The following is a 27175-nucleotide window of genomic DNA, read 5'->3' as shown; positions in this document are numbered from 1 at the left end:
AGATGAAACTTCTTGCACAGGAAAAAGGAAATATGTCAGTGTGAAACAGAGTAAGTTAAAAGTAATTTGGAAAGATACGTTGAAGCCAGATTGTGAATGAGCTTTAAATGTCAAATATAGGAATTTGTATTCGATCCTGGTGCCAGTTAAGGATTACAGAAGTTTCTTGATAGTTCTTAGCTTCCTCATCTGCCTTGTCACCTTTCATTGGGTAAGGAATAATAAGAACTAGTGATTCTTAATAGCTCAAATGTTTTTGAACACTAACACTGTAAAGAGTAAAAGAACTCTGGTCTTCCCAAGTAGAAAAGAATATAATCAAGACAAATTGAGCTTTAGAACTAGGAGGCACCTTAAGATATTGTCTAAGCTTCCATTTGACAGATAAAGAAACTGAGGTTCAGTATAAACAATGCTGCTTACCATTCCCAAACTGTTTGGGCACCCCATTGCTTTCTGGGGGGAATCCTGTCTTGCTAGTGGGCCCTAATTAATGCTGAAGATGAGGGGTCTATAAAGTGGGATGTCCACAGAAAGCATGTTCAATGGAGAATTGGATTAAGAGTAGTACTGCACCATAGGGGATAGGGAGATCTTGTAGGGCCTGCTTGAGGTAGTTTCCCCAGCTCTAATTTACTAGTATGCTGGACTGCTGAGAGGAAGTGAGTTCAGCCAAAGTTTGTGTAAACATGACTGTGTTTTATTCAAAAAGTCTAATGGGGTCCCTACTCTGGTCTCCTCCAATCCCCTCCTTCTCTACCCACCCACTTAGGCTTGACCTAACAACTCTTAAGAAACTGTTATGCAACTATATGATCAAATAAAAATGCTGGGGGTGGGGTGTCTTAAAACACTCCATCTAGCTCCTGCCACTACCCAAAAAATACATTGGAGAGAAGGATGGAAAGTCAGTTCTATAAAGGGTTACTAGGCTTTCTAAATTTCAATAAAAAGCTTCACTGAGCTATCTTACAGAGATTTGAAAATGGCCAAGATATAGCCAGAATCTGGAGAGTTCAAGATCTTAGCCTAGCATAATAGGCAATAGAGTGCGTAAGTTGCATAATGGGCAAGTGCCCTCCCTGGACTAAAACATCTGGGTTCCAATTCTGGCCCAGGTACTTTCTGACAATCCACTTAACATGTCTCTGGTTGCTTTCCAACTTATGATACAGGAATAACAAACACTAGCTTCCTTACTTCTCAGAGTTGCTATAAAGATAGAATGAAGTCACTGGTGCTAAAATTCTTTGAAAAATATGAAACATAATACAAAGGTAAGGTTTTGTCATTAATATGTCCCACGATATAAATAAAAATCTTCCTTGGGATCAGTTTGTGCTTTATGGAATACTTTCAAAGTTGTGATATTTGTTGTAGAGGAATCTGAGGAGCACAGTAAAAGAAAAAGCAACAAAAAAAATCAGCTCTGATAGATTTCCACCAATAGTGACTATCCTTCTTGAAAGAATGACATCTGGGGGCAGCTAGGTGTCACAGTGGATCCTGCACTTAGGAGGACCTGAGTTCAAATTCAGTCTCAGATACTTACTAGTTGTGTGACCCTGGACAAGTTATTTAACTCCAACTGCTTCAAAGAAAAATAAAAAGGCATGTCACTCAGTCTATGACAACTCAGGACCAAGCCCAGGACTAGTGTAGCCAGTGTTGCCTGGTGCTTCAAGCCACCCAATTTCTTTCCAATGCATTTATTAATAGTACTGCAAGTCATCATCACTTCCTGTAGCTCAGGGACCCCCAAACATGCTTAGTTGGTGAAGTCAGGGCAGCTAATTTAGATTTTTATAGCAAGAAGGAACCCATTAGAGATTGTTGGGTCTTATTCAGCTGTATTCAACTTTTCCTGACCCTGTGAATGAGGTTTTGTGGGCAAAGACATTGGAGTGGTTTGATATTTCCTTTTCCAGTGGGTTAAGGAAAATTTAAGTTAGGCAATTTACCCAGGTTTACACAGCTAATGTCCGAGGATGGATTTGACCATCACCCTGACTCCAAGATCAACCCTCTTATCTCATGGAACTACCTACCTGATTCTATCATTACACATAAGTAAACTAAGGTTATGTGACTTGCCCAAGATTATATTGCTGGTAAAAAGCTATGAGCCAGGGAGTAAATCAAAGTCCTCTGATTCCAAATTCAGCTTTCTTTCCTCTTCTTTCCAGAAGCCCCTTAGCCTTCCTGAACCACAGTAACTCTTGCAGTGTATACAACAGCAATGTAAAATGGAAAGATTGCTAGATCTGATATTAGGTAATGAGTTCAAATCCTAGCTGTGCCTGTGTTATCTTGAGCAAGTCGCCAATATATATTACATTACAGTTTCCTCATCTATAAACTGAAGATACTGGATAAAATGATCTAAGCTCTCTTCCAATTCAAAATCACTCATTTTATGATTCATTTCTAATTATTGACTACTTCTAAATATCCAAAAATACCTTACAACCCAGTTTGGGGATTCTTTTCACATCTTTAGTTCTGCCTTTGTTCCCTGGCCTAATTTTAGAAATATATTGCATACCATCGGTTTTTTAAAAGTGAAATATTCTTTTGTTGATGCTACCTGGCTAAAAAAAATTGAACAATACGGTCTCCAAAGAATCAAAATTATGGATGTCCCAAATGACAACTTTCTGGAAACATACCTTAATAAGTGTAAACTAGCATGTTTCTAATGGTGAGTTGTAAGGAAAAAATAGCATAATGCACTTGTCCTATAATGTATGTCAAACATGTATGATTGGAAAAGTAGGTGGAATGGTTATATGGAAAGAGTTAGAAATAACAGATGAAGAATTCAAGTGTTACACTACTTTAAAAGTTTTAAAAGATCCATTAGAAAGCCTGGTTCAATAGGTTGGGTAATTTTCCTATGGAAGATGTATGGGATGACATGGATAAGAGTCTCACAGGAGAAGAAAGTGAGAATGGATTGTAATGTTAATCCTTGTGGGAAGTCTACATATCAATGAGAGTATAGCTCCAATGACAAACTGAAATACTAAAGGATTGAACTCTTCTTAGATATGAAAAATGAAGTTAGAGGAGCATGAAAGAAATTAACTTGTCAGATCTTTGAGTAGTAGAAGACCAAACAAAGAATAAAAAGGATCACAAGTTTTTACACAAACAAAATAAATATAACTAAAATTAGAAAGAAAACTGGTAAATGGTCAGCAAATTTTTCTTATAGAAATCTTTTTTCTAAAACCAAACGAAAAAAAAAACCAAATTACTGAATAGGCAATTTTCTAAGGAAGAAACCCAGGTTATCAATAACTACATGAAAAAATTCTAGAGACCACTAATGATTAGAAAAAAAGACAAAGTAACTTATGAGGTCTCACTTCACACACATAATATTGGTTAAAAAAATTTTTTGAATAAAATAAAATTAATTTAGGTTATTTATTATATTATATTAATTATTTAATAAAATAAATAGGGGAAAAGTAAAGCTATGAATTGCTCTAGAAAGCATTTCCAAACCATGCCCAAAAAGTCGACAAATTGTGCATATCATTTAATTCAGTAATACCACCACTATATACCACAAAGAAAAAAAGAAAAAAAGGAAAAGGACCTATATGTATCCATGTCTTGTCATGACAAGAAACAAGATACTGAGTATCATTCCTCAACTGGATGAATAAATCATGGTTTAAGAATGAATTGATGGTAAAGCACTTAGCATAGTGCCTAGCACATAGTAGGTACTTTATAAATGTTAGCTACAATCTAAATTCATAATCTCTCATCTGTGCAACAAAGAGGGGGGGATACATATTTTCAACTATTCTTGAAAGCCAAGATTGATGATGCTGAGTGAAACAAGCAGAACTAGGAGATCATTATACACTTCAACAATGTTACTGTATGAGGATGTATTCTGATGGAAGTGGATATCTTCAACATAGAGAAGAGCTAATTCAATTCCAATTGATCAATGATGGACAGAATCAGCTACACCCAGAAAAGAAACACTGGGAAATGAGTGTAAACTGTTAGCATTTTTTTGTTTTTCTCCCCAGATTATTTTTACCTTTTGAATCCAATTCTTCCTTTGCAACAACAGCAACAACAAAATTCGGTTCTGCACATATATATTGTACCTAGGATATACTATAACATATTTAATATGTATGGGAATGCCTGCCATCTAGGGGAGGGGGTGGAGAAAAAGAGGGGAAAAATTTGGAACAGAAGGGAGTACAAGGGATAATGTTGTAAAAAATTACCTATGCATATGTACTGTCAAAAAATGTTATAATTATAAAATTAATAAAAAAAAAAGGAAAGTCAAGGTTGATCATTATAATTCAACAATATTCAATTTACTTTTGCTTTTGTTATTTCATTTACATTGTTGAAGTTGTCTGGATTTTGATCATTTCTTACAAGACAATAAAATTCCATTCTATTAAAAAAAAAAGAATAAATTGAAATAACATTGAGTCATAAGAAATGATCAAAGGAATGTTCTCAGAAAAACCTGGAAAGAGTTATATGAATTGATTCAGAGTGAAGTGAGTTGAACTAGGAAAACAGTTTACACAATAACAAAACTTTTAAAGATAAACAACTTTGAAACACATTACAACTTTTGATGAATGTCATGTACAGCTATGGTTCTAGAAGTGCCATGATGAAAGATGCTAACTCATCTCCTAAAAAAAAAAGGTGTTTGACTTAGACATATATTTTTGGCTATGGTCAATTACCAGTGCACATTTATTACAAAGGTCTTTTTTTCTTTTTTTTCCCTTAAAGGGGAAAAGGAAAGTTGAGAAAGAGAAAAAAATATATATATATATGCATACATATATCATAAATATATATATATATTGTTATTTGAAAAAAAGAGAAAGAAATAGATCAGATGACCATCAGAAAAGCACAACAGCAGCTTCAGGCTGAATCAGGCAAGAGAACTGACAAAAGCCAGGCAGGTCTTGCCTATAACTGCTCACTGGAGAGAGCTCACTGGAGGAGGCTCAGTAGCTCCTGTGAGCTTACTGGAAAAAGTAGAATCCTACTGTGTGAAGAGCTGGCTGGGCTCATCTGTATTATTCTTTAGTAAGAACTAAGGACAAGCCCCCTAAACTCATCAGGGAGATATTTTGGATGGAGTACAACTGTGTGGTCACTAAAGAAAGCCAAATCCCTCTATGGGAAGAGCTGCTTGGGCTTGTCCACATTGCTATTTTAGTAACATCTTATAGCTGGAGAAGAGGAAGCTCCTCAAATCACTGAAAGCAGATCTGAGGAGTTTTGTAATCTGTATGCTTAAGGGACTACTTGTCACTCAAATGGCCAAAATGCTTCAGCACTGGGCCAAGGGAGAAGAATTGGAAAGCTGCTGATGGTGACTGTTTCACTGACAGAGTATACATAATACTGCTTTCCTAAAAGAACTTAATACTACTTTAGTGACCAAAGAATAGCAGAAAACGTCAAAAGAGAAACTAGTGATGAATGTTATATGCATTTCCCTAAAAAGACCCCAGATATCCAGGTCTGAAATCAAGTATCATGAGTAGTCCTAGACACATTGGGATGGGGAGTTCCCTTCTCAGGTGCTTCATAGCTAGGTTTCTGTATGTGCATTGATGAAAAGTGATCCAAATATATGAGTCCACAGTTGTGTTATGATTATTTTTGCTGTTGTTTTTGGTTAGAAAATGTTTCCTATTTAAGAGTGGGGGGTGAGACACATTATTCTTCCCTTCTCCACCAAGAGAAGAAATTATAAAAAGGTTTCTTCAACGCATGACCCAAATTGGCAGAAGCATAGTCATCTCTTTTATGGAATGCATTGAGAACCTGAGTCCAAATGATACCTCTAAATTTGTAACCAAAGTGAATCATTTCACCTCTCTGAGCCTCATTTGCACATGCATAAAATGAAAGAGCTGGGACAGGTGACTTCCTGACTCAAAAATTCTGATTCTATTAAATTCTAAGGCATTAAGCATGGTTAGTTGCTACTCTCAATTGCTCTACACTTTACACATCCCTGCTGTACCCTGGACTTTTATCAGGCATCCAGGAGTTTCATCATCTTGCTAAATCACAACAGCTCTGCAACTCATATCTCATCAATAATCTCTGATTAAAGAGAGGGAGGAGAAAATAGAGATCACCTCCCAGATTTTCTATTTAAGAATACCAGGCCAACCATATCCTAATTTCTCCCACTCAGCTGTATTTACTTCATTTTGGGAACCTCTAAGCCACCAAACACTTTATTCATGACCTCTTTAAAATCTACCTCCCTAAACTTAATGATTTTTTTAATTGAAAGGAGTAAATCTCCAAGAAGCATAATACAAGAAAGATGCTATCTTTCCCCTATATGTTCTTTTCAGATTGATACCTGTCATTGACAGTTCCCAGAAAGTTAAAATATAGTTTCCTATCATTTCCCCTTTGAATGAGGTTTTGATTTGATTGTCCTGTGAGAAGACAGGGAGGTTTTATATATCATCCAGATTACTGCATGGGATATTCCATTAGTATCAAGGCATATTCATCTTCATGAAAATCATAGACAACATGAATTTAAAGGACCGCTAAGTTCATGATCCTATTTTCCTATTTTAGAGATTCTTAGATGAAGAGGTTAAGATTTAAATCCAAATCCAGTGATTTTTCCAAAATGTTATATTGCCTCAGTCACACAGAAGGGAAATAGAACATAATCATATAACTAATTAGTTCCAGAGCCACTGGCTGTGGTCTTCACAACTGACTTCCCTATCCTTACTGCCAAATCCTCAAGTGATTCCTTGGTACCATTGCTGTGAGACAAGTTCATGTTTTCTTCCCACTTTACTGATGAGAAAACTGAGGCATAGATTGAAGTAACTTACCTAAGGGTGAAACAACAAATCAGACTGCACTGCATCAGTATCAGCAGACCATTCAACCAGGAAAGGGCAGAGGATGCTAGCTGGCAACAAACATTCTGATTATGAGGTGTTTATTATAATCTGTCATCAGTATAACTCATGCTGCCTTCCACATTCTGAACTCATTGGACTCATTCTTAGGTCTTTTGGAAACTGCCTTTCTACCTCCCAATTATTAAGTGCTATGAGCACTTCAGAGAACACAGAGAAAAGAAATGTGTTTTTAAAATATAATAAAAATCTATGCATAAATCCAATTATATAGGAGGAAAGCACGCCAAAATAAACACAAAAACCCAGATTTTCTTTGGCAAGGAAGCACTGATTATGGGTATTAGGTTCATTTGCTAGAAAAAGCATGATGGCACAATGCATAAAGTACTGGAAATGGAGTTTGGAAGATCTGAGTTCAAATCTAGAATTAGTTATTTATTACCTATGTACCGTGAGTAAGCCACTTTCTGCTTCAGTTTCTTCTTCTGTAATATAGGAATAATAATCTTAGCACCTACTTCTCAAAGTAAAAATGCTTTGCACACTTTAAAACATCACATATATGTTTAGTGTTATTATTATCACTATCATTATTATGGCTATAACATGCATAGTGGAATATTGATCCCAGATTACTCCTCACTTCTACTGGCAAATCTTCAGGATGATGAACCATGGAATAGCATAGCCAGGGGCTCAGATAATAGATAGCTTTATAAACTCTTCTTGTGGCCTCTCTGGGAATATGCAGACAAGATAGGTTCCCATTTAAACACTACATATATACCCCACTGATATCTGGGGGTAAGCTCCTCCATGGTGAAGAACTCTTAATTAGAACACAGTAGAACACAATTCATCAGCCTAAGAAGCAACTTCTGAAGAGACAGGACCTGACAACTGCTCAAGTAGGTGCTACCACTACAATTAATGAAAACTTGGAAAGAAAAGTCTTGCCATCAACTCAATGGTACTGTCAAATAGCTCAAAATCAGAAAGTGAATTTTTCCCCAGTGGAAATGACATTAACAAAAAGGCATTACCATCTGCTTTGCTGCTATACTCTAAGAATGATGGGAAGTTTCCATCTGACTTGCAACTGAAACCTTACATAAGTGTTCTCCCCTCTTCTCTCCCTAAGAATGTGAGCAGAAACTGTCTTACTTTTCTCTTTGCATCCCCAACACTTGGTTCTGTAATGCACATGTTAAGGACTTAACAAATGCTTCATTTATTCATCAGTCAATTCAATCCAATTCACCCAACATTTATGAAACATTCATTATATTTAAAGCACTGTGCTAAATCCTAGGGAAAGAGAGGACATAGACTCTGCCCTGAAGAAGCTTACCATCTAATATATATTCGTACAAACAGTTATTTGCAAAGAACAGTATGTATAGAGAAGAACTCCATGGAAAATATTATAAAAAGTTTGAAGAGAAAGAGATATATCCAGCCCTTGAACCGTTTCATCCTAGAATAAACCATGACCAGAGAGGGACTTCCCCCAGTTATCACTTATGACTAGTCCTAAGCATCTAGAACTGGGGAGTAAGAAGACTTGGGTTATAGTCCCAACTCTGATCTCCATTCACTATAAAATCTATTATTATCATTCACTACAAAATCCATTATATAGCATATAGCCCCTAACATAAGCTAGACTTAACTTGTCTGCAGCTATCACTAATCACTATACCTTTACCTGTATCAAAATGTGAGATCCTTGGATGCCTTACAAACACTTCAGAATGTTCCACTTGATAAAATCACATATTGGTTCTAATAAATGAGGTCAAGATTTGAATCCATACCCACCTAAAATCAATGATGTTCTATCCCTCAAAAACCTATATTACTCAACAAATTCAATTCACCAGATTGGCCAAACTTCATTCTTAATACAAATACAACCCTTTCTTTGTTTTATTTCTTTGTTTTTTAAAAAGAAAGGGAGTCAGCTTTCCAACAATGAGATGATTGATGCCAGTCCCAATGATCTTGTGATAAAGAGAGCCATCTACACCCAGGGAGAGGATGGTGGGAACTAAATATGGACCACAACATAACATTCTCACTCTTTCTTTTGTTGTTTGCTTGCATTTCATTTTCTTGCTCATTTTCTTTCCCTTTTGATCTGATTTTTCTTGTGCAGCAAGAGAATTGTATAAATATATTCACACAAATTGGATTTAACATATATTTTAACATGTATAACATATATTGGATTGCTTGACATTTAAGGGGAGGAGGCAGAGGAAGAGGGGAAAATCTGAAACACAAGACTATGCAAGGATCAATGTTGAAAAATTATCCATGCATATGTTTTGAAAATAAAAACATTTAAAAAATTAAAAATAAACAAAAAAGAAAGGAAGTCAGACAAACTACGTCACCAATGCTACTTATATAACTGAGCAAAGTGAAGAAATTCTGGGTTTGTCCATAAATTATGCCTATAAAAATCACATGATTTCAACACAAAATCACAAAGATTAGATAACCACTGTTTGGTATGATAGAGAGGGGATTTTTATTCAAGTAAAAGTTGAATGAGATAGTCATTAATATTCCTATCAAATCTGCATTTCTTTTCTAGCTCCTTATAGGAAGATACCAAGAATGGGGCAAAGAGGAATCTTTCCTATCAGAAATTAGTATAAGCAATCTGGTGCCTAAGCATGTCTCTCAACCTCAACACCAACTGCCAATCAACTGCCACCATTAGAAAAGTAAACCCAAGAGCCCCAGACCACCAACGCTGCTCCCAATGTAGCCCTCCCTACTACATCATCTAGGAAAGTAACCTTGGTGGTACATGTCTCTTTAAATGCTACAGCTCCAACCTCCTCAAACCATAAGTATGGAAAACCTAGAAAAGAAAATTTTCACCACCAAAGTCCTTGGCATATTTTAACATTAGGAACACTTTTTTTGTTAATGGAAATGACACTAAAGAACAAAAACTACCATTTGTTTTGCCACTGTGTCCTAAAGACTACTGGGTCATACCCTCCGTTCTACAACTGAGAATTCCCATAAGTGTTTTTTCCCTTATTAGAATGAGTTCCTTGAGAACAGGGACTACTTCTTGCCTTTCAAACAAGACAGAACCACTAAAACAGTGGATAGTATTGGACTTTGAGCCAGAACGAACTGAATTAGAATCATGCCTCAGACACTACCTATGTCAGCCTCAGTTATCTCATATTTTCAATGGGGATAATAAGAGCATCTAATTTACAGAGCAGTTGTGAGGATTAAATGAAGTTAGATATGTAAAGCACTATGTAAATATAAACTATTTTTTCAATTTGTACTCCCAGCACTTAAAGCATTGCTTTGAACATTGAAGGTATTTAATAAATACTTATTCATTCATCATTTGCTCGTGCATTCAAGATTTTCCAAATTCTTCCAGACACCATTGCTGGGCTAATCTGAAAAAATTACTTTCATTGTCACTTGCAAATTCTATTTATAAAAAAAAAAGAAAGAAAGAAAATGAAACATTTTCTTAATTGACCACCGCATCAAATCAAAAGCGCTTTGGCCATATCTCCCTCTCCCTCTCTCACACACACCCCTCCTCGTTGTCCCCACATTCCCTCCCAACTCCATCCTTTATAAATTCTGTACTTTACCTTTTCTTCTACTTAGAATGACCTTCTTATAAGTACCTAAATCCTTTAATCAAGAATACATGGAAGACACTTTGCAAATCTTAAAGTGCTATTACATATTGACATGTGAGTTGCTATTATTATTTAAAGTCAAATTACTATCCTACTTCCTCCATGGAGCCTTCCTCGTTTACTTCAGTTCACAATATTCTCACCATTCTGATTTTCTACAGCTGTAATTAATGCTCACCTAATTGCTTCATGTGTACCAGTTTTGATCTCTCAACTAGAAATTAAGCTTATTGAGGTCAAGGATTAAATTATATATTAATTCTGCATCTGAATCAAATCGTGTTGGTCAGAGCTTTCATAACTGGAAGGAAATTGCTAAGAGTTTCACTACAAGCTTGGCTTCTAGAGCTTGGTTCCACTACAAGCTTTACATCTTTGAGATGTACAGAAATCCCCTCTTTCAGAAGCAAATTGCTAAGGACACATTCTGGTCTGCTTGTAATGCATAAAAACATAATATTTTTAATGCTGAAACAGGCATTCCCAAATTGATCCATTCTACCCTACAAACTATCCCTGGCACAATCACCAAGGGACATTTTAAGACAGAACATAAAGTTTTCCTCTCTGGTATTGGCTTCTCAAAAGGTAGAAGAAGAATGAAATGAAATGCTAACCTAAATTGTCCATCATAGTCAAATCAGAAGGATTCTTAATGCCTCTGGTCTAATGCTGTATTGTCAAAGGTTTTTAAAGATAAAGATTGGTGAGCATGAGAAAAGACTGGCACTATTTGAAAACTTGTTTTTTTTGTTTGTTTGTTTTGTTTTTTTGGGTTTTTTTTTGTTTTGTTTTGTTTTGTTTTGTTTTCTCCTAAGAGTACATCTGTTCTTTATCACCAAAAAAGGAAGTCCAGATAAACCCCACTCATGGTAAGCAGAGGAAGGGATTCTCTTCCTTTGTGGATTAGCAAGGTTAGGGAGTTGAACTTGGGGGAATGTTTATGACCATGCATATGTTTACAAACTATACTGGAACAATGACATCCACACTACTTGTCCTCAAATTCTCCCCTTTTAACAGATCCATTTTGTTCCCTTAAGAGTAGAAAAGGATAGGTTCCCAAGCCTATCTCTCCAAAGTCTTTTATAATTCCATTCCAAAAAAATCACTCTCTCTTTCCTAGTTTGATCTCTTGCTTGAGAGCAGTCTAAAGGCAGTTTTCTATCTTTCCAGATTATCTCATAGTTGGCAACTGCTTTCTATGTACACATTTGGAGTTTCTCCCTTCCCCCTTTCCTTTTCCTATTGCTCCTTCTACCCTTTCCTTTTCTTCCCTTTTCACTCTTTCTCTATCTTAGGCTTATTTCTATTCAAAAACAAATTATAGAGGCCAAATGTGTCAGCTGGCTCTAAGAAAATGTTTCCCCAGGGTATTAATCCAATAGTGTAGTTAAATCCCTATGCAGTGGAGAGAGATGGAAATCATTACTCACAGCTTATTCACACAATGCTACGGGTCTGGGTGTTTGGGCTGAAATTGCTAAATTTGAAAACCCAGCCCCAGCCCTTATCCTTCCCTGCTCAGATCTTTCTTCCCATGCTTGGAATAGCCTTGGTCATCTGGGCTGGACCTTTAATATCTTCTTAGGTAAGAAAAAGTTATTGCCAGCACAAAGTCAAAAGGTTCCAATGAATGAAATAGGAAATACAATAAAACTGGCTTAGCATTGTATAAACAAAAGTCACCAATTGATTTTTTTTTTTTTACTTTTCTTCCAGCTGTTTTATTGGCATGCTGACATTATTGTGCAGTTTATAACAAGTCAGTCATTAAGCACCTTCTCTGTTCTAGGCAACCAGAATAGAAACAAACATAAAAACTGCTTTTGCCCTCGTAGATGCAAAATATCTGCAAGGTAAATGCCAGGAAATTTCAGGGTTGTTGAAGCAGATAGGGTTATCGGGAAAGATCTAAACTTTGAATAAAATTAGGGATTCTAGAACATAGATGCATAGGGAACTTTTTCCAATCTGTGTACAAAAAAAAAAAAAAAAAAAAAAAAAACATGAGATGGGAAATGGGATATTATATAGGAGATTTAGCAAGTAAGCCACTCAAATATGTATGCATGAAGAACAGTACTGCACAATAAAGTCTGGAAATGTATATTAGAAGCAGTTCATTTTCCACCAGCTGCACTTCTTGGATTGGACTCCACTATCAACATGCTCCCAGAAAACCTCTTTACTAGACAATTCGGCATTCTATGATATCACATCACTTTTGGTACTCATGTTCTACACTACTTTCTATCACTCTGACTGTAGGGCAGAGCAAAGAACTAAAGCTTTCATGTAAAGAGTACCTAGACAAGACAACTCTTTCACTTCTCACCAGCTGTACCCTCTTAAATAGACTCCAACATCCTTGTGCCACTTCTCCCATACCTACTTCTTCACACTCCGCTTTTAAAATCTTTTTGTGTGTGTTGTCTTCCCCCATTAAACTATAAACTCCTGAGAGCAGAGTATCTTTTTCTTATTTAAATTCCAGCATCTGACTCACAGTAGTCACTCAATAAATGTATACTGACTGACTGACAGCCAGGTAACTCAGTAAACAGAGTTAGACTTAGGGTCGGGAAGGTGTAAGGTTAAATTTATCTTCAGATACTTACTAGCTGTGTGATCCTGGATCTTATTTATTTCTTAGTTTCCACATTTATAAAATGGGGATAATAATAGCATCTACCTCTCAGAGTTGTGAGGACAAAATGAAATAATATTTGTAAAATGTTTTACAAACTTTATAACACTATATGTTGACAGTATATTATTATTAATTATTGTCACTTCTCCTGACCTTTTACTATGACTTAAAATTCCAAATCAAAAACTGAAAAAAGGTGAAGAACACAGAAGAAAAATTATTAGGCCAGAGCTAAAATTAACAAATGGAAAGAAGGAATTTTTACCTCAATATAAAAAATAATTTTTATTGATCATTTTTATTTTTATATTACATTCATTTCCAATTATGTCCCTACCCCTTCCCAACTGAGCAAGCCTTTCCTGGCAACAAAGATTAAAAACAAATGAAAATTTGGCCAAAAAACAAAGAAAACTAAAAAGCAAAAGGAAATATGAAAGAATGATTCAAATTTGTAAGAATAAGAACCATTTTCCAGATCCCATTAACCAAGGGGTATGAACAGGTAGTTCTCAAACCTAGTTATCATTATATTTTATGAAAATTATCCAAAACATTACTAATTAGAGAACAACTTAAAGTAACTATAAGGTTCCAAATCCATCAAATTGGCAAAAATGACTAAAAAAATTAAAAAAAAAAAAAAAGGAAAAGGAAATATCTGAGGGGTTATGGGGAAACAGACATGTTAATGTGCTGTTAGTAGAAGAGTTAATTACACCAGCCATTCAGAAAAGCAATTTGGCACTATGTCCCCAAAGTCGAAAAATTAAAATCCTTTGACCCATTTTTGCCCCCATTAAATTTTGCTTCAAATAGATCAAATAAAAAGGAAAAGGACCAACTACCAAATTATGTAGAACCATTATTTTTGTAGTGACAAAGAACTGGAAACTAAGGACTACTATCAACTAGGGAATAGCTAAGCATGTAATGATATTGGAATATAATGGAGTGGTACTGTGTACCACTAAAGAAGTAAAAGGGGACAGTTTTAGAAAAACTTGGGAAGATTTGTATGAATTGATTCAGAGTGAAATGAGCACAGCCAGAAGAAAAATCTGTACAATAACAACAACATAAATCTTTATTATATTTTATATTTATATATATTATATTTATATATATATTATATATATTTATATATTATATTTTATTATTTATTTATTATATTTATATATTATATTATAATATATATTTATATTATTATATATATTTATATATTATAAAATATAATATATATAAATATATATATAATATAAATATATATTATAATATATAAATATATAATGTATATATTTATATATATTATATTTTATAAATCTTTATTATATTTTAAAGCTGATTATCTAATCAGCTTTAAAAGACTCAAGAATTCTGATCAATTCACTGTCCTATCATGATTACAAGAGACCTACCTCTTAACAGAAAGATGATAGACACAAAATATAGAGACATAAATTTTTGGACACGGCCAATGTGCTAAGTTATTTTTCTTGAATATGTATTTCTTACAAGAGGTTTTATTTTTCTTTTTTGTTCAACTGGATGGGGGGCAGAATAAATTCTTGTTTATGGTAAAAACAAAATTTAACTTATTACTTGTATAGTGCTTTAAGATTTGCAAAGAGCTATATCATCTCATGTGATCCTCACAACAAATCTGTGAAATAGGTGCTATAATTGTCCCTATTTTATATAGGATGTAGCTGAGGTACAGACAAGTTAAGTGACTTTTTCAGGGTCAAAAAGTTACTAAGTGTCTGAGACAGTATTTTTACTAAAGTCTTCCCCAACATCAAGTCCAATAATTCTTACCCACAGTACAATCCCTAAACAAAAAACAAAAAACAAAAAAACAAAAACAAAAAAGGGTTAAAAAAATACAAGCTATATTAAAGTAAAAATGAAAACAAGTGCTCTGTAACCACAATAAAATAAAACAATATAAGATTTGAGCCTTCCACGATGTATTTTATCAATATAGACACACCTCCTTTTATTGCACTTCAAGATACTGCTTTTTCACATTGAAGATCTGTGATAACACTGCATTGAGCATGTCTATCAGAACCATTTTTCCAAATGCATTTGCTCATATCATGTTTCTGTGTCACATTTTGCCATATTTCAAACTTTATTGTTATGATGATAATGTCTCTAATCTTTGATGATACTAGTAATTGTTTTAGCCATTCCTCATGTACTCTCCTCAGGCTTCTCTGTTCCCAGAGATACAACAATATTGAAATTAGGCCCATTTATTTAATTTACAATGGCCTCTAAGTATTCAAGTGAAAGGAAGAGTCAATCCACAACCAACAAACTTCAATTGTTATCTCATTTTAGGAAATTGTCACAGCCACCCTGAGGCAAGCTAGGTGGTGTCATGGATAGAGTGCCAGGCCTGGAATCAGGAATACTCATCTTTCTGAGTTCAAATCAGATATCACCCAAGGACATACTAAAGAAGGGAAAGGGACCTGTATGTGCCAAAATGTTTGTGGCAGCTCTTTTTGTTGTAGCTAGAAACTGGAAGTTGAATGGATGTCCATCAATTGAAGAATGGTTGGGTAAATTATGGTATATGAAGGTTATGGAATATTATTGTTCTGTAAAAAATGACCAGCAGGAGGAATACAGAGAGGCTTGGAGAGACTTACATCAACTGATGCTGAGTGAAACGAGCAGAACTAGGAGATCATTGTACACTTCAACAATGATACTATGAGGATGTATTCTGATGGAAGTGGAAATCTTCAACATAGAGAAGAGCTAATCCAATTCCAGTTGATCAATTATGGACAGAATCAGCTACACCCAGAAAAGGAACACTGGGAAATGAGTGTAAACTGTTAGCATTTTTTTGTTTTTCTTCCCAGGTTATTTTTTTACCTTCCGAATCCAATTCTTCCTTTGCAACAACAACAACAAAATTTGGTTCTGCACATATATATTGTACCAAGCATATACTATAACATGTTTAATATGTATGGGAATGCCTGCCATCTAGGGGGGGGTGGGGAAGTAGGGGAAAATTCAGAACAGAAGGGAGTACAAGGGATAATGTTGTAAAAAATGTTACAATTATAAAATTAATTAAAAAATGAAATTTTTTAAAATTAAAATTAATTAAATTAAATATATAAATATATATTAATAATATATATTTAATAATATATTTATTAATTAATATATTAATTATATTATAATATATAATTAATATATTAATTAATAATTAACGTATTTATTAATAATATATAAATATATAAATTAAAAAATGAAAAAAAATCAGATATCAAACATTTACTCAAATATGATCCTTAGCAAATTCACTTAACTGTCTGACCTACAAAATGAGCTAGAGAAGAAAATGGCAAATCATTTTAATATCTTTGCCAAGAAAATCCAAATGGAGTCATGAAGAGTCAGATATGACTAAAAAATGAATCAGCAAATTTCAGCAACCACCACCCTGATCAGTTAGCAGCCATCAATAACAAGACCATCTATCAGCAAAAAAAACTTCAACTCACTGAATCTCAAATGATGGTTGGCATTTTTTTCCAAAATAAAGTATTTTTTAATTAAGGTATGTGCACTGATTTTCTTAGACATAATACTACTATATATTTAATAGACTATCGTATAGTGTAAATATATCATATATACACTGGAAAATCAAAAAATTCGCATGATTCCCTTTATTGCAGTATTTGCTTTATTGCAATAGTTTGGAATGAGACTAGCAATATCTCAAAAGTATGCCTATACAAATTTATTAAGCATTTATTAAGGGCCAGGCACTGTGCTAAGTGCCTAGGGAACAAAGAAAAATCAGAAACAGCCCCTGCCTTCAAGGAGCTTACACTGTTATTGGGGAAATAACCAACATAAATATAAACATACGAAATAATTTCCCAATCATTTACAAACCATGTTTCCTGCCATCCTGCTTATCCCTATCCCACTGGAATTCAGACTGTACTCCTAGAATCTTGGGTTCTGACAGATGAGCTTCTTTTGCCTTCTCTTGTCTGAACCAGGCCATCAAACTGCTTCATGGCCTTTTCCATATCATGCTGTAGAGCTGGTTAACCTCCCTTCTTCTCCCTTTTAATTAGTTCTCCTAGAAGTTTTCCATCATTACAATTTAAATCCTAGAGGAGAGGAATTGTTGATTCCATATATTTGTATAAACAGGCACTTAGCACAGTATTTGGCAAATAGTAAGTCCTCAATGAATTTTTTTCCTCTCATTCATTTATCCATTCATTCAAGATAAATGCATAGCAAGAAGGTAACATCAGAGGCTTCAAAGACTTACACTATGCCTATCTCCCAGTTTGTGAATATGTTTTAAAATGCATCCAATATTTGTCCTCCTTGATTGTATTTATTTGTTACAAGGGAGGGTTCTTTTTTAAAGGGGTAAGAACATTGGGAAATGGGAATGATATTTCAAAAAAGAAAAGAAAAAAAATCAATAAATGTCAAAATGTTAAAACTGAATTTTTGTAAAAAAAAATGTTTAACTTAAATTAAAAAATTAAATGTTCTGAATATATTAACCTACACCCTCCTACTACCCCTATCTCATAATATCTATACCACATAGAAAATAAATTAATCAATTTTTAGTAATCCAGGAACCAAATAAACAGTTTGAGAATTTTCCATATTGTTTTCTTCTTTTATCTCTCCTACGGTCAGATTATTAGCATTTTCACCAAATGATAGAAAAGGGAAAGGAATATTTTTAAGCAGCTCTACTCCATAAGAGAGTCAGCATCTGAACCCTCTAAATTTCAGGATTTTATGTGTCTGGCCTCTTTCTCATACCTTGTAACCATAGATAATCAAATTATCTAAAAAGTCAATTCAACAACAAACAACCTTCATAAAGGCACAGCAGATTTGACTAGGTCTTACTTAACAAAAACAAAATAAAACAAAACTTAGTTGGTTTTTTTTTTTGTTTTTTGTTTTTTGTTTTGTTTTGTTTTGTTTTGTTTTCAGTTCTTATGGCCTTAGAATTTAAAACCATCCAGGAACTAAATGTACCTTTCCAGATTTATTTCCTATTGCTGTCTTTCCCATTCTACATTTCTGCCAAACTAGACTACTGTGTACCCTAAACTTGACTTTCCATCTCCATTTGCAAAGTATTTTCCATTCCCCTCTCCCACCTTCCTGGAATATATATATCTCTCCCCACTATTTCTGGAATATACATCTCTGCCTCTTAATGTCTACTTTTTTTCAACACTCAACTCAAATCAATCAACCAACAATAATTTACTTACTTTGGCACTTAGAAGCTTATATGGCACTTATTATGTGCCCAGCACATACCAGGTTCTGGAAATATGACAGCAACAAGGGTGTAAGTTCTATGTGAAGCTAAAAAGACTTCAAAAGTAGAAGCCCAGCAACAGACTGTCAGCTGTCCAGCTTAAGTTTGGAAAAATAAATCACAAAAGGATGGTCCTAGAAAATAATTTTCTTCAGCCACAGTAATTCATAAAGATTAACTAACAAGGCACAAGGAGCTACAATGTGTATCCAGGAAAAAGGTGCCAACATTGATAGAATCACAGTTTCCTTGCTCTAGATGGATATCCCTTTCAGTGACCTAGCCTGTTGCCTCTCTATAGCTTAGCATAGCTTTTGCAAGTTTATTATAGAGCCAACCTGATCATGAGCTAGCTACTCTGAATTAGCTATGTTCATCCTTGACAAGAGATTTTATCTATACACAGTATTGCTAGGCCCCAGAAGTGTTGAAAGTAAGTACAAACCACCAATACAACCACAATACTCTTTAGCTTTGCATGCAGAAAATTAAAAGAACCAGCCAGAGGTCCCCTCCTAACTTTTATTTAAAAGTTTCCAGGTTATACCCCCTTCTGTTCCTAAGCATTCACAGAAATTGTTACACAAATATTACACCAGTATCCCTGATTCACATCCGGTAGAGCAATCAGCTGAAAGAGAACAGGCAGAAAATAAATTATTTCCAATTTTTCCAAAAATCTGGCTTCAGAGACAGAGCAGATCAGGACAGTAGCTGTGTCCAGAATATTTTCCCCAGGAATTGGCCATGGTTCTGTCGACACAGAATGGGATATTGGGGAGGAAAGTATCTCTCATTTTCCATATGGCTTCTAAGGCATAGGGAGCAAGATTCCAAAAGGCCGAGAATTGGGGAATATTAAAGCAGTGAAAGGGAAAGGTCAATAGGATCCTGAAAAATCAGCTGTTTCCATCCCAGAGGATCCCATGTGCTACTCCCCAGGAAAATCCCAGCCTTTGTAGGTCACAGAATAAAATTTTAGAATTACAAGGCACCTAAGGAATCATCTAGACCATGTTCTAAAGACAAGGAAAGAGGTCCACAGAGAAACTAGGTTTTTATTTAGGATTGGTGACTTTAAAAAATTAATTTCAAGCATTGAGAGCCTATTCAGTATTGTTTAGTGAATTCAAGCTTATTCCTAAAGAACGACACAGTGATGGTCAAGGAATTAGATTCAGATAGAATAAGGAATTCAGGACAAAGAGAAGACGTGAAAGAATTATAACTCCCTATACTAACCTAAGGATAGTTTTGTGAACTATCCCTTTCTTAGGCATAGTTCAACCACATTTATGATAGATTTAAACCTTTGTTCAGGATTGCCCCATTCAAGGTTCTATCCAGAAGGAAATGCCCTATGTCATATTTCACAAATTGGAGCACATTGTTCTGGGAAACACTAAGAGAACAGATATCTATAAGTTCTTTTGGTAGTGTGCAGCTCTAGATGAATAGTGATCTGGGAGGGAGAGGAAGAGAAAAGAGCAAAAGATTTAAGTTTTTTGGAGCAAGGAAGAATTACCTTAGTAGGTAATTCAGTCAGTCAGCAAGTACTTTTAAGTACATGCTTTGTGCAAAATACTAGACTAGATGCTTCAATAGTGATTAAGTTTAGATGACAGTATCCCTTTCAGAATAGAGCTTTCAGATGAGGAGCAATATGGAACACAAACCCATATTGCTATATTTTTAGGGGTTATAAAAGAAAATATTATGTAAGAGCCAAGGAGGGAGGAAGTCATTAATAGTTTCTTTTCTGTTGTAAAAGCAAAGATTTCACAGAAAAAGCATCTTGGATTTTGCATTTAACAATATATCTTATAGGTACCCTAGTCAGTGCTGATAAGGATACTGATGGGTCTAGAATGAGTATTCAGTTCAAGGGGGAGGGGCCTAAGAATGGAGGACAACTTCTTCCAGGCTCTAAACCAAAAGCCCAGATTAGCAAAACCATGGGCTGGCTTTTTCCTTTAGGAATGAGAACAGACATCACCCTGAAGGATAAAATGCTGCTACAAAACTAACATTTCCTATCCCCACACACCTCTCTCCAACAACAATCCACAGTGGTTATCATAATTAAAAAGCAGAACAAGAAAATAAAACAAGACAAGCAGACTGTAGAAAGACTTTTTCTCCAGCTTGCTCTTGTTCTCACAACTCCCTGTTACCAGTCTTGCTGGTAAAAAACAAAATTTTATCACTACAGTGTTTTCTTTATTTGCTATCAAAAAAAGATGAAGATAAACTAACCAGTTTAGATCCTCTAGGGTGCTAGAGAGATATTATACAGAAAGAAAAACCAATAAAACTCAGCATGACTGATTTTTGTCAGTGCATGCATGACAGGACAACAGCATTAATGGCAAAATTGAATTAAATTATCACTCCTTCAGAGATAGGGAGAAAGAAATACAGGCTCTTTCTCTCTTTTACACACACACATACCCCTAGTGGCCCAAACTCCAGGAAGTTTTAACAGACTACACCACAAAACCCCCAGCACCTAAAGCTTAATCATTTCCTGTTTGTTCTTCTTCAAGTATATCATTCCATCTCAACTTTGGAGAAAAGAAGATGGAGGAAAGGGAAGAGGAGTATTGAAAAATGAAAATGTGATAGGGTAACGAATTTTCTTTAGAATAGGAGTGGGTGCAAGCAGAAGGGAAAAAGGGAAAAATGGGGGAAAAGAGAATACACCCTAAAGTTCTGTTCAGTAGAAGGAATGTTTAACTTTGGAGAGAGAAATGAGATCTTTTAAATAATAGGAAGCTATTTCTCATTTCAAAAGTTTGGGTGATATTTAGGGCAACTGCTATCACAACCATCAGAGATGGATTACATGACATTACTACCATTCATTCAGCCCTTTGCTCTGCCAAAGTGGCCTTTTTGCTGTTCTTTACTCATGTTTCCTATCTCCTGTCTCCCTGCACAGGATGTCCTCTATGTCTATGATGAATTTCCTTCTCATTGCTGCATCTTAGAATCCTTAATGAACTTTAAAGCACAGTCAAATATGATTTCCTATATAAAGCCTTTCCTAATCATCACAACTCCTAAAGCTTTCTTTTCTCCTTCTCTCTCAAACTATCTTATATTTTATTTATTTTGTGTATATATACATATATACGTACACATATATATACAAAAACACACACACACACACACATATATATATATATATATATTTGCATATGTACATGTTTCATTTAATAGAATGTAAGCTCCATGAGGATAAGCACAGTTTCATTTTTTACTTGTATTTCCAATATATATAGCACAGTGCCTAGCACCTAGAACTCTTAGTCAAAGTTTTTATTCAACATGTCTCTGGAGGGAGGAAGGAAGGAAGGGAGGAAGGGAGGAAAAAACTATACATATGTACCTGGTACGACATATATAGTAACTGATATAAACTCCTGGAAGGGAAGAGGGGATTTTCAATCACTGAAAAAACTAAGGCCAAAGCAAGTACTTCACTGACACTGAAGACTGAAAGAATGAAAGTAAACTGAGCTGTACTTCTACAATGGGGGAATTGCTATTACTTGCTAGATAATACAAATACAATTAAAAGAAAACAATGACACTACCCTAGCATTCAATTAAATATTAGGAAATTGGGCTTCATGCACTTTTCACCCTGTTCCTTTCCAAAGTGATTCCATTTCTAAATGTCCCTCCTTCAATATAAATTTTTTGAAAAAATAAAAACAAAAACAACAAAAAAAAATAACCCTTTAAACTGGTGTCCAAAGCCAGTCTCACACTCAGCCTGCATCAGCTCAGAAACATTGAGTGAGCAGCATGAGTGAGTCCCTATGTTGCCTCCCAAGGCAAACAGAGGGACAGCAACATTCTCTAGAGAAAATAAATATGTCTTCAAACCAGGTTACAAGTTCTCCTCCCCACCCACAAGAGTAACTAGGACTTGCAAGGATCTCTAAATGTATGGTCAGCTCTTGCATCTCTTTGGACATCACTACTGGCAACAGTTTTGTACCACAGACTTCCACTCCATTCCCTACCTCCTGCCCTTGCCAGAGGAAACTTTCATTTCTAAGCATGGGACTGGGGTGGAAGAATAACGCAGGTGGATTCTTATATAGTTGATACTATCCTAAAAGGAGGCTCATAGAACTAGAAGGGTCTAAAGTTCATGTAATCCAACGCCCTCATTTTACAAGTGAGGTTAAATGCATTGCCCAAGAGCACACATCTCTGCTTGCCTAAACCAAATCACAAACAAAAATCTCCCCACACAAGAAAAAAAAAGCATCATCAAAAAAGATGAATTTCTTCTTCAACAGGGATGGGCATGTTTCATGATAAGTACTACAATGAATGACTTAGTAGCAACTTTTAATGCTCCTATATTAAAGGATAAGATCAATGCATTCTTTACAAGCATACATTAGATTTTTATTATATAGAGTTTTTTTGGGGAGAGGGAGGATGACAATTTGTTCTAGTGCTCTGAATGTAAAGTCCTTTAAGAAAGATATTTCATTTCTCTATTTATCTTCTCACATTTAACACAATGTGAGGCAGATGGTAGCTGTTTAATAAATCCTCAATGGTTGATTGCTTTAAGTCCATGTAATAAGATTCTGTATTTAAAAAGGATTCTATTTTGTGGGGATATATTTTAAAATGAATATGTCCATTGATATTATAATAGAATGTAAATACATGTATAACCATATTTCTTTAGGTTGCATCTCTTAGATTATGTACAGTTTCTAATGAAGATATGATAGGTGTTTTTGTGGAACTGGACAAGTGAACAAAGAGTGTTTAAAGCCAAAGCCTGAAATTAGGTAAGCCTGAAAAGAAATCAGGACATAAGTAATAATCATACTTAAAATTAGGAATTTTTGTTGTTGGATCACTTTAGTCTGATTCTCCGTGACCCCATTTGTTGTTTTCTTGGCAAAGATATTGGAGTGGTTTGCCATTTCCTTTTCCATTCATTTTATAGATGAGGAAACCATGGCAAAACAGGGTTAAGTAACTTGCCCAGGATCACACAGCTAGTAAGGGTCTGATCACATTTCAATTCAAGTCTTCCTGACTCCATGCTCAGTGCTCTATCCATTGCATCACCTGGCTACCCATCCTCTAATATAATTCTCCTTTGGTTACTGATGCTCACTCTCATTAGATGGTTGAGACATGAGGGGAGAGTTAGGGAAACGCTTGTGGGTTGAGATTTATCTTGGTGTTATAGGGGTTTTCCTCCCTAAACATATTTTCAAAACATAATAATAATGCAGCTGCTCTGGAAAAGTACACTCTAGGAGCTTCCCTTAGTGCTAGGAGACCAAGTTTCAACAGTAAAGTATTATAGGAACAAAGACCAAGATCCTACTGGCGTAGTAGAAAGAACCCTAAGAAGTCAAGAGATCTGGGTTCCTTAGACAGAATAAAAGAATTTTAAGTAAGAAAACTTTTTATCAACCTAGAATCTAATCTAAACCGTAAGTGAAAAGAACTCCTAATAAAACATTTCTTATATGTGGATAACTGAGATAATTAAGTCCTCCAAGGGGGGAAATCATTACCTCTGAGGGAAAACATTCTATTTTGTTCTGCTAAAATGTGATTAATTTCAGAATGGCAGAGTAGACTTACTTAATTGTTAAGCTTTGGATTATAGGGTTTTTAATTGTTTTTAAATAGGATATGTAATAGGCCAGAACTCTGTACTTGAAACAAGGATTCTTACAAGGTGTTATCAGTAGAATTGATAAGACAATGGTTATCTAGTTTAACATGGTGATTAATAGTTCCCCAGTTCAGTATGATTGATTTAATCTTACAACAAATAATAGTTCCCTAGTGTTATAATGATTGGTTTATACTCAGTATACTGCATATAAACTAAGACAAACTCAGCCAGAGATTCGAACAGACTCAGAAGGCCTCGGAGACAGATTGGGAGAAGACAGAAGACTTGGAGGCTGGAGCACAAACTCTCGGACTGAGACAGACTTCAAGACAGAGACCATAGTGGTAGTGGTGGTGGTGGTGGTGGTCCTCCAGCTTTCTCCACAGAAACCAAGACACATTCCAGAGGACCTCAAGAACACTAGCCCAGGCCCCAAACAAGGAAACTAGATTGTGAAAGAAATAATAAAGAATTTGGACTTTATCCTTGGCTATTCTCATGGTGATTATTCAGCTGAAATGAAGGCTGGTCCAGAAACCTCCAGAAAATCAACCAATAAAACTACAAGGATATTTTTTATTATTATTATAGCTTTTTATTTACAACATATATGCATGGGTAATTTATCAACATTGACCCTTGCAAACCTTCTGTTCCACCTTTTCCCCTCCTTCCCTCCACCACCTCCCCCAGATGGCAGGTAGACCAATACATGTTAAGATGTTAAAGTATATGTTAAATACAATATATGTATACATATCCATACATTTATTTTGCTGCACAAGAAGAATTGGTCTTTGAAATAAGGTAAAATTAACCTGAGAAGGAAATCAAAATGCAAGTGGATAAAAATAGGGTTTGGAAATGCTATGTAGTAGTTCACACTTATTTCCCAGAGTTCTTTAGCTGGATGTAGCTGGTTCCATTCATTATTGAACAAATGGAACTAATTTGGTTCATCTCATTGTTAAAGAGAGCCACGTTCATCACATAGTATTGTTATTGAAGTATATAATGATCTCCTGGTCCTGCTCATTTCACTCAGCATCAGTTCATTTACGTCTCTCCAGGCCTTTCTGAAATCTTCCTGCTGGTCACTTCTTACAGAACAATAATATTCCATAATATGCATATGCCACAATTTATTCAGCCATTCTCCAAATGATGGGCATCCATTCAATTTCCAGCTTCTGGCCATTAAAAAAAAAAGGGCTGCCACAAACATTTTGGCACATTTTCCTTTCCCTTCTTTAAAATCTCTTTGGGATATAAGCCCAATAGTAACATTGCTGGATCAAAGGGTATGCACAGTTTGATACCTTTTTAAGCATAGTTCTAAATTGCTCTCCAGAATGGCTGGATATATTTACAATTACATCAAAATGGATCAGTGTCCCAGTTTCCCCACATCCCCTCCAACATTCAACATTATCTTTCCTGTCATTCTAGCCGATCTGAAAGGTATGTAGTGGTATCTCAGAGTTGTCTTAATTTGCATTTCTCTAATCAGTAGTGATTTGGAACACACTTTCATATGAGTGGAAGTAGTTTCAATTTCATCATCTGAAAATTGTCTGTTCATATCCTTTGACCATTTATCAATTGGATAATGGCTTGATTTCCTATAAATTAGAGTCAATTCTCTATATAGTTTGGAAATGAGGCCTTTATTGGAACTTATAAGGGTACTTTTTAACAAAGCTAGTAGCATACATTATTAAAATGAAAAAAAAAAAAGGAAAATGTTGCTGAAAAGCTACAAGTTGGAAAACTGTAATATAAAAGTCCATTTTAACAAATGTATTTTTAATGGTTGTTTATATAAACAGAACATTCTATTTTTAAAAACTTTAATGGTAAGAAAGTGTTTTACTGATACCAAGCCCAAATTTGATTCTTTTCAACTTCTACTTATTGCTCTTTGTACTACTTCCACATCCCCATTTCTGGGACATAAAACTTATATCCCAGCTTCCTAAACTGTAGTTTTCGAGCCCATATGGGATCTTATAACTGAATATAGGGGTCACAAAATTATGATTTGTTCTTAGTAAATTTGTTCTTAGTAAATGTTTGATTTCTGGGGCAGTTAGGTGGCGCAGTGGATAGAGCATCAGCCCTGAATTCAGGAGGACCGGAGTTCAAATGTGGTCTCAGACACTTAACACTTCCTAGCTGTGTGACCCTGGGCAAGTCACTTAACCCCAGACTCCCCCCCCAGGGGGGGGGAAATAAATGTTTGATTTCTATAACTATTTTATATACCTATATGTCCAGTGTCATGTAAAAATTTCTTGGGCAAAAAGAAATCACAATTGAAAAAAGGTCAATAAATTTCCACTTCACTGAAACCCAAGGGAGGATCAAAGGAAAGATCCTGGGATGTTTGTTAACCTAAAAAAAAAACACAACCACAGGCAAACATTTCAGTACTTGGGAGACTTTGGCCCTTTTATACCACTAATCATTTAGTCTGAGACTAGACCTTACCTTCCTCTGCCACATTTTGTTTAAAATTCTCTTCACCTGATCAACTGTGATAAACTCGGCTCTTTTCAATAATGTGGTGATTCAAGGCAATTCCAATAGACTTGGGATGGAGAGAGCCATCTGAATCCAGAAAGAGAACAATGGGTCCTGAATGTGAATCAAAGCACAGTATTTTCACTTTTTTTGGTAGTAGTGAGATCAAAGCATACATAGTATTTTTGCCTTTTTGTTGTGGTTGTTTGCTTGCTCATTTTTTTTTATTTCTCATGGTTTTTTTCTCTTTTAATTTGTTTTTTCTTGAGCAACATGACTAATATGGAAATATATTTAGAAGAATAGTATGTTTAACCTATACCAGATTGCTGGCTATTT

At 35.1% G+C, this 27175-nt stretch overlaps 1 protein-coding gene across 5 annotated transcripts in view; it reads right to left on the bottom strand.

Annotated features, from left to right (window-relative positions):
* SEPTIN9 (septin 9) overlaps positions 1-27175 on the bottom strand; it is a 341706-nt gene that overhangs the window by 97286 nt on the left and 217245 nt on the right. Inside the window, exon 1 of one of the 5 annotated variants that reach the window (XM_074260233.1) lies at positions 10577-10767. The exons of the other annotated variants lie outside the window; for them this stretch is intronic. The gene's annotated coding sequence lies outside the window, so the exon portion shown is untranslated. Of the gene's footprint in view, positions 1-10576; positions 10768-27175 lie in introns of those variants that run through there. 5 annotated transcript variants of the gene reach the window in all.

This window comes from Sminthopsis crassicaudata, chromosome 4 (assembly GCF_048593235.1).
Source record: "Sminthopsis crassicaudata isolate SCR6 chromosome 4, ASM4859323v1, whole genome shotgun sequence".
NCBI classification, from domain to species: domain Eukaryota; kingdom Metazoa; phylum Chordata; class Mammalia; order Dasyuromorphia; family Dasyuridae; genus Sminthopsis; species Sminthopsis crassicaudata.
The sequence above is the reverse complement of the archived record's forward strand: the minus strand, read 5'-3'. Positions and strand labels throughout refer to the sequence as shown.